The sequence below is a fragment of the Malus domestica genome, chromosome 11 (assembly GCF_042453785.1).
Source record: "Malus domestica chromosome 11, GDT2T_hap1".
NCBI lineage: Eukaryota > Viridiplantae > Streptophyta > Magnoliopsida > Rosales > Rosaceae > Malus > Malus domestica.
Window position 1 is genome coordinate 29,605,638 of NC_091671.1, and position 8,992 is coordinate 29,614,629.

The following is an 8,992-nucleotide window of genomic DNA, read 5'->3' on the forward strand; positions in this document are numbered from 1 at the left end:
GCGCTTGAATTTCTTGAACGGAGAAAGAGATGAGATGCAGAGATGGTCCCACTGGGCGTGCCAATTTGTGAACACGGAAAATTCCTGAAACGAAAGAGACAAGAACAACGTGCACAAACAAATATTTGTATTTGAAAATTCTGAGTTACAATCTCTCTCTAATTTGATCCTCTGATTCGATCTCCGTAAGGTGTGTATTTGTGGATGTGTGATTGATCCAAGGGCCGTTGAGGCTTGATCTTGGATGAACTGTTGGAAGTTTCTTCAAGGGGCCGTGGGCTTGATCTTTGAATGTGGATTTGAGCGGATCTTCAAGGAGCCGTTGGGGCTTGATCTTGAGTAACGGTGATGAACGGATCTTCAAGGGCTTTTCGGCTTAATCTTGAAGAAACAGTGATGAACAGATCTTCAGGGGCTTTTGGGCTTAATCTTGAAGAACGGTTGGATGTGTGTGGGTTTGTCGACGTTTGTTGATCCAAAGGGCCGTTGGGGCTTGATCTTGGATGAACGGATGATGAACGATGGTGGTTTCTTCAAGGGTCGTCGGGGCTTGATCTTGAAATAGCGATGAACGAAGAACGAAGAACGAAGAACACTTTCTTCAAGGGCCGTCGGGGCTTGATCTTGAATTGGTGGATGATTGTTGATCCAAAGGGCCGTTGGGGCTTGATCTTGGATGAACGATGAACGAAGAACGAAGAACACTTTCTTCAAGGGCCGTCGGGGCTTGATCTTGAATTGGTGGATGATTGTTGATCCAAAGGGCCGTTGGGGCTTGATCTTAGGATGAACGATGAACGAATAACGCTTTCTTGATTCTTCGGGAACCTGGATGCTTGAGAGCTTCGGAGTTTCAAAGCTTCAGAGCTTCAAGAGTTTTGCCTAATGATTTTGGTTCCCTCAAAATGAGTGAATTAGCCTTCTATTTATAGAAATTTCCAAGGCCTAATTTTGAATATAATATTCCAGATGAAATAAGTCGTTTCTGCCAGGTGTTGACACGTGTCCTGTTTGATGACTTTTCTAATTTATTTCGATTTTTTGTTTAGACACACGCTACGTGTAAAATTTATGTAATACATAAGCGTTGAAACTTTGATTTATCGGTCAACATTTATTTACCGAAATTTCGATGTCTACAAAAGGATAATGATATGGAGACCAAATTTGCAAACCAAATGATGTGTCACCAATAGAAAATAAGCACGTTAGTAATAATCTAATTATCAACAACCATATCATTTGGTTTACAGATCTTGGTCTCCCTAGCATTACCCTTTGTGAAAATATATCATTTGCCATATGAATTATTTTAACATTATTTTCTTGTTGGACCCACCCACGAGGACTTACTCCCTTGGTTTGTCTTCCTTGTGTACCCATCCCTTTCACTCTCTATCACTCTCATTTCTCTCTAAAACCTCTAAGAGTGCGTTTGTTACACCTTCTCATGAGGGACTGGCTAAACTAGCTTAAGTAGGACTATAATCCTACGTTTGGTATGTTTCTGGACTAGAATAAACAAGACTCTCTCCCACTAACAGTCCATATGCCCTTCGTTAAAGCTCGTTATTTAGTTCGGAGCTTTCGCTTAATATTAAGCGGGACTAAAATGGAATATGAGGTTGATGCTTGCTACACTAGGACATCAACTCTGCAATCTTCTTCTGTTACGCCATCACTATGGCTAGCTCGTTGGCGGTGCTTACTCTTACATGGCCCAAGCCTGGGAAAGCTGAAGCGGCATTGCTATAGGCCAAAATCACGAGTTAATGGAAGACCTGTCAATGCTACCTTCGGTGGGCGTTGCTGACAAGAAGTAGAATGAGAGGTTGACGATGAAGGTTGGGGAGATATGTTCAATTTTATGCGATTTGATTATTTGGTTACATGTTGGGGATATATGTTCATTTTTCACGCGATTTGGTTGCTAATAAGATTGAAGGAGAAAATTAATTAGTTTTTAAAAGTTAAGATAACTTTAAAATAAGTGAAAGAGATAGTGAGATTGTGGAGATAAAAAGGTAAGTGGAGGAGCTTGTCGAAGAAATCGAGAAGGGAAAGAGCAGAGTTTGCTGGGAGAAGGATTGTAGGAAGAAATTAATTTTGATAAAAAAGAAATTTAATTTAATAAAAATTATATAGTACTTTTTTATTTGTAGTCCAACACTACACCAAACACTTCATTAAGTTAATCCAATTTAGTCTAGTCTAAGCCAGTCCAGTCTGAAACTAGTCCAATCCGATTTATTCCGGTGCAACAAACGCACCCTAAAACTCTCCTCTCTCAACATTTTCGTCCCTTTCTTTTCTGCAAACGCAGAAAAACACAGATTACAACCGCCGTCATTCCCCCGTCAAACTCAAAACCACCACCACCCTTGTCCACATTTTCTCCCTCACCCTAAATTCCTTACCTCTACATCCTCAAAACTCGAATGGGAACCTTCGAACAACGAGCTTTATCACATAAGAAGGTGAAAATCTCGTCGATTCCGATGAAGGTGAACCTCGAAAACATCATAATTGGTTTCTCTTGTCATTTTGGTTTGATTTCTTGGCATCTATGTGGTTTTCTCTATGATTGTGATTTCTAGAACGAAAAACTAACGTCTCCAATTCCTGACGCGTTGCAAGAAACTCCGGGAAGCCAACTCCTTGCAGTTTTGGCAAAGCCAAATCCAATTGGGCCACTATTAACCTCCCTGGACCTAGTTTAAGTCTTGCATGCTTGATTCCAGGCCTGCTGCAATGATTTCCGTCTAAGGCATAAAAACGGTCGAGGCCATCCAAGGCATTTTCCTGTCATCTCAGGCCGGATATTGGCCTTCACTACTAAATTAAACAGTTTGCGCGATAAGGGAGATTTTGTCGCCCAAATTATTATTAGGTCGCACAAAAACTATAACGACCAGAAAATCGTCACGCGTATTTTGTCACGCAAAGGTCGTGAAAAAAGACATTGCGCGACGGAAAATTTCAAACTCGTCACGCAAAAAAAATTTGCGCGACGCTTTACTACTCGTCGCACTAAAGTTATACAGATGAAGGTTTTCGTCGTACGATATAAAAGGGTACAAGTACGCTTTGTGACTAGTTCATCTCAAAAAGTTTGCGCGACGAAAAACGTAAGAGGCGCATGGTAATGCTTGACGAAGTTATAAGACGCACTTAATTTTGCACGACGACTGTTCACCATCGCGTAAGTGTAATTTTTATTAAAAATAAATAAATACAATAAAAGGAAAATTTAAAAAAAAAAAGATTTCATACTAATGACAAAAAAAAAGCAAATTAATGAATAAAAATAATTTTTATTTATAATATAAATAAAAATGTAAGTACAAATATAAAGTTTTAAAAGAAAGCAGGAACAAAACTATGAAAAAAAGCGGGAAAATCTATAGGAATGTCATTCGAAGGATCTTGCTGCTGGTTGGGGGCGGGGTCGGAGGTCGACGGGCCTGATTGCTGTGCTTGCTCGGTGTGGAAGGGTTGTGAGGGCGATGGTGCAGAAAAAACGAGAGATGTATTCCGGAGGAACTGAGGGCTTGTACAAGCATCGATATTTGAGACTTGTACGATGCCAGCTCACTCCTCAGGCCAGTGACTTCTTGTGTCAAAGTCGTAACCTGGCCTCTTGACTACGATGATGACGAGGCTCTGCTCTCCCGCCACCTGGCATTTCCCATCCCCCGACAATAAGTCCCTGGCCTCCGACCAAAAGTCTGGTTCAACGTCTTTGTGACGATGTGAAATCCTGCATCCTCAGGGGGATCCACAGACTTAATCGGCGTGTCCGAGGGAAGCTGGGAGATAAACTCTTGAAGCACCGACTAACCCTTCTCCACCATAGTCACCTGTGAAAAAAAAACATGGATTATTAATAGAAAACAATTTGAAATAATTAGTATAAATGTTGAATGCATAAGAAATTACTTACATGAATGGACTCGGTCAACTCATTCCCAGGCTGAACATAAACGTTAGCAAAGACGTCGATCTTTGGAAATTTTGAACCTTCATGAAATCGAAAAAGATAAGGAAAATGTTAGTAAGAAAAACAAAATTATTAGCGACATTTTGAAATTGGAAATGAAAGATGTAATATATACCTTCCATCGCACCTCCATCCTATCAAAGAAAGGCCTCGAACCCGAATGGTGGAGAAGAATCTTCTTCTCCCGATTGATCTTGTTCGCCTTCGCCTTCTTCTGTTATACAAAAAATAAACGTATTAGTTGTAATACTTAAAGATATAATAAACATTAGTAAAAATTTTAAAAAGTAAAATGAAAGAAGTTGTAATTAAAAACGCACCGCATAGCCCGGCTCTTGAAAATGACCGCAAAGCCAAACCTGTCTATCTTGTCGGTCCTCCAACTCCTTCGGACAACCTTCCTCGAGAGTGACCTACGGATCATCAAATTGCTGGAAACATTGGTGCAGGTCACTCTTCCACTGCTTGTAGCATTCGGAGAATAGCCGATTGAGGTACGCGAACATGTCTTCGTCCATGTCCTCCAAATTGTAGTTTGTTTGCAATGTAATAAATATTTTGAAAGTATTAGTAATAAAAGACAATAATAAATATAAATATATAAATTTTACATGAAAATCATTAAAAAGGCGACGCTACTTACGGACAATTGGTTGCGCCTTGTGTTCTTCGTCTCCTCTGGCATCGCCTTCCAAGACTTCCACCGCATAGGGCAAAAGGTCCGCACGACATGCCCAAAGTCATGGGCCAATGCACTATGTTGCTCCGCCGTTGGTGCTCGATGTCGCTCATCGTATCCGATTAGGATACTTCGCCGTCTTCAATTGCTGACAAGGTCCCCAAGTGTTTTTCTTCGTTGCAAAAATATGAAAAAAAAAATCATTAACCTAAAACTAATAACAAATCCTACTAAAATTTCGGCATAACCTCCCCTATAATTAAAATATTTCCCAAAACCCTGAAAATAACATAAACAATATACGTATCCAACACAATGATGACAACAGTTTAATAAAAGGTTCGGAATGATTACAACTTTTTAATCCTTACATGACATGACATAACAAATTGAACCTAAAATAACAACTCAGTTAACATGGGAATGAGGGAGTAAATTAGGATTGTATACCTTGTCATGTACCCGGGCCATCAGTTGTGGATCCCGATGGCTACATTTGGTCTGTAGTGCGGGGGCGCCGGTGAGTATGTCGGGCGCTAACAGGCAACGCCACTGAAGAAGTCGATGATGCCTATGCCTGTGGGACTGGAAGACCAACTGGGTCAACTGGATTGACCGGCCTATGGTCCATCAGTTGAATATCAGAGTGTACAACGAACAAGACTAACCAAATAGAAAAAATATTATTAAAAGAACGAGAATGCCGAAATGGCTACAAAACCCTAATAGGCTACATTGTGACTGACTTACTTCACAAACTAAATTATAAGCAATATTTATAGAGAATTAAACCTAAGAAACCCAAATTCAGATGGGTTAGGCCCAAATCCTAAACTAACAAGCAAAACCCAAATACTAAAATAAACCTAAATACTAATATTTTCCAACACCCCCCCTCCCGTCAAACTCATGGCAGTACAGGACATGAGTTTACCAACAAGCAGATGTGGATGCAAGCCTTCAAATTTCAATGCCAATACCGATGCCGATGCCAATACCGATGACGATGCCGATGTCAATGCCGATACCAATACCAATACCGATACCAATAACGATACCAATACCAATACTGACTTCTAAACAAACAATAAAAAAAATCCAACCAAATAGACCATATTTCTTTCTGCCCGTATGGGCCTTCAAACAAAAAACCAACGTTTTTTGTCTTTATTCTTTTCTACCTTTTTTCTCCTTTTTTTTCCCTATTCTTTTTTCCTTCAAACAACACGTCTTCTTTTTTTTTTCTTTTTTTTTTTTCTGTATCCTTCTTCCTGTATTCTTCTTCCATCATCTTCTGTACAAACAAACAGTAGCTTTCAAGGGTGCAACATCTGGTTCATGTAGATGGTGGTGGTGAGTTGAACTGGTGCAGATACAGCGGATCTTGTACTGGTGCAGGAGTGGTCCAGGCAGGCCTGGATGTGGTGATGCAGCAGTGGGGCTGGAGGGATTCGAATATGCAAGGAAGCAGCGGATTCAATGGGTGGTGGAGTGGACAAATAAATTGCAGCAGTGGGTGTGTGCAGATGCAAATGGTGGTTCAAGGGTCCATATGCAGAAACGTTGTGTGATGCAAGTCAGGTGCAGTTTCTTAAGCAGGAGTACAAGACAAGAACGAACGACGACAAAGGCAAACAAATTGATACCAACGAGAACGGATTGAACCCTAAGGATCAAACCCGCTCTGATACCAAGTTGAATATCAGAGTGCGCAACGAACAAGACTAACAAAATAGAAAGAATATTATTAAAAGAACGAGAATGCTGAAACGGCTACAAAACCCTAAGAGGCTACATTGTGATTGACTTACTTCACAAACTAAATTACAAGCAATATTTATAGAGATTTAAACCTAAGAAACCCTAACTCAGATGGGTTAGGCCCAAATCTTAAACTAACAAGCAAAACTCAAATACTAAAATAAACCTAAATACTAATATTTTCCAACACCATTTCCGCCGGAGCAGTGGCGGCAGTAGTAGGTGTAGCTGTCAAACTAGGTGTAGAAGTCATCACCCTCTAGGTTCTAAAGAGGTGTGGCATCTACAAAATTGGAAATCAATTTGTTTCGTACACAAAGATTTAACTTACCGTACACATGCTAATAATTTGAACTTAAATTTAAAACGAAATTTAAAAACCCTAATTTTAAACCCAATTCAAGTTTGGCAGAAACAAAACTTAAAACTGATATACTATACACAAACTAATCAATTCAGATAGGATATAGACCCATCAATTATAACTTAAAAGAAGAAACTAGCATAAAGGAGTAGTTGGAGGCAAAATCATAGCTTATGAGTGTATGCGTCCGTCTGTATGTACGTGCTTTGTATGTGTGGGTGTGTGTATATACTGTTCGTGTGTGTGTCCATGTATATATGTTGATTTTGGGTGTGTGTGTGTTGATGTATGCTAATTTTCCATGTACTCTGTGTGTGTATGTGTGTGTGTTGTGTGTGTATGTATTAAGCAACATAATTACTTAATAGTTTCACAGGTAGTAATGAGAAAATGGACCGTATAAAGTGATTCTCACTTTCTTTAAACATCCACATTACATATAGAAATCATATGACTATTGGATATAAATAGACATATCAGCAAATCAATGCCATGATCGTCTTCAACAAAAGAGCAAGACAGAGGAGAAATGGACAGCAAAAGAGTAAGAATAGTAAGGGAGAAGAGCAGCTTAGGATAAGTCATTAAGGCATCCATTTAGTTCTTAGTATTTACTTAATTAGCACGTAAGGATGTTGATCATGTACTTATATTATAAGTATGCCCCAAGTGCAATGTGAACACTAACCAAAATTGTTTAGGATACAAAATTACACGTCGAAAATTCAAGTTTACAGTCATACAGACCTACGCAGAGGTTTCTGTAGAGCACGTACAATGCATACATCAAAAGAGAAAAACAAGAAATGCCATCCAACTCTGTCTCCCTTTATTTCTCAAATATATCCAAATTCAACCAACAAAGCATACATGGGAAATGAGATTGAAGCACAACCTAAACCGGCAACCTTTTAATTACATTGAGAAAAAGAAGGGAGATGGTTGAATCTTCGAAAAAACAACTTGATGGTTCAAAATATTCCACAAATCAACAAAGGCCAAGGATCCCATCTTAGATAGAACATTTTGAGTGCCACTTAATTTTTAACCACAGAAAATTTTGAATTCCAAATAAACTTCAACATGAAGGAAATCCAAAAAAAAAAAAAAATGCAAAACTTCCAAATTAGCAATACTGCAAGACAAATACTTTATTGAAACTAATCGTATCTGTAGGAAAGAACATTGGCTTCTCAAACCTCATCTTGTTTACAATCATTTACAAATGTGCAACAATTTAACAAGAAAAAATCCAAAATCCAACAACAAAGTAGCAAAAACCCCACTCGGAAAACCAAGGAACAAAGCTAAAGATAGTAGTAAGTTGATTTAGTTCCATTATTTCTCAACACACTGAATCACTTTGCATGGTAATAAGAAAAATTCAATCAAGAGCAAGACAAGGCCTTAATTCGAACCCTGTACTTGAAATTAAAAACCCCTAATTTAAGAACCCTAATCTAACCCCCAGTGAAGCACCCTAAATCTAACCCCCAATTTAAGAAAGCCTAATCTAACCTCACTACACAAAATCATTCCCCTAATTTAAGACCTAAGTCTAACCCCAATTAAGAACACTAAAAACTCTAATTTAAGGACCTAAATGTAACCCGCAATTTACGAACCCTAAATCTAACACGACTGCCCTAATTCTTACCCCCAATTTGAAAAAGAAAAAAAAACCAAAAAAACCCTAATTCTAACCCCCAATTTGTAAATAAAGAAAATTGAAAATAAAAACTGAAGAGGAAATTACCTCTTCGAGATGAAGTCGCTACGGCCGGAGAGAGGGATAGAGAGACAGATAGAGATACAGAGGAATGAGAGAGACGGTATTGCCCAAGGAAAAAGGAAGAAGAGGGAAGTGAGGGGAAGAAGGACATATGGGGTTAAAATATAGAATCTTACGCGACATAGGCTTTGTCTCGCAAGGCAAAAAATCGTTGCGCAAGTTTTTTAAAATTTTTCGTAAAAAAAACGCCTTAATTGAAATTTCAGACACTTGCACGACAAATACAATATTTCGTCGAGCAAATATACTATGTGCATTTATTCGTCGCGCAATATTCCCTCATAAATTTAAGATAACCTTTAAATCGTGATTTTTCGTTTCTAACTGTCCAAAAGTTTTGTCCCGTTACTTGATCTCTGAATGTTTGTTTTTTGCAATTTTTGGCGTGTACGATCT

At 38.8% G+C, this 8,992-nt stretch overlaps 1 long non-coding RNA gene across 3 annotated transcripts; it reads right to left on the bottom strand.

The window, feature by feature from the left end:
- Nucleotides 1-3,294: 3,294 nt before the first annotated feature.
- On the bottom strand, nt 3,295-8,647 carry LOC114819385 (uncharacterized). 3 transcript variants are annotated; one of them, XR_003766441.2, is made up of 6 exons: nt 8,561-8,647; nt 5,130-5,342; nt 4,321-4,851; nt 4,116-4,211; nt 3,944-4,020; nt 3,295-3,860 (listed from the first exon to the last, which is right to left on the bottom strand). It is a non-coding gene; the product is annotated as an uncharacterized lncRNA (long non-coding RNA). The 3 variants fall into 3 exon arrangements; XR_003766440.2 differs by having other exon boundaries at nt 4,116-4,214; XR_011573357.1 differs by having other exon boundaries at nt 4,116-4,214; nt 5,130-5,299; nt 8,561-8,643.
- Nucleotides 8,648-8,992: the final 345 nt, after the last annotated feature.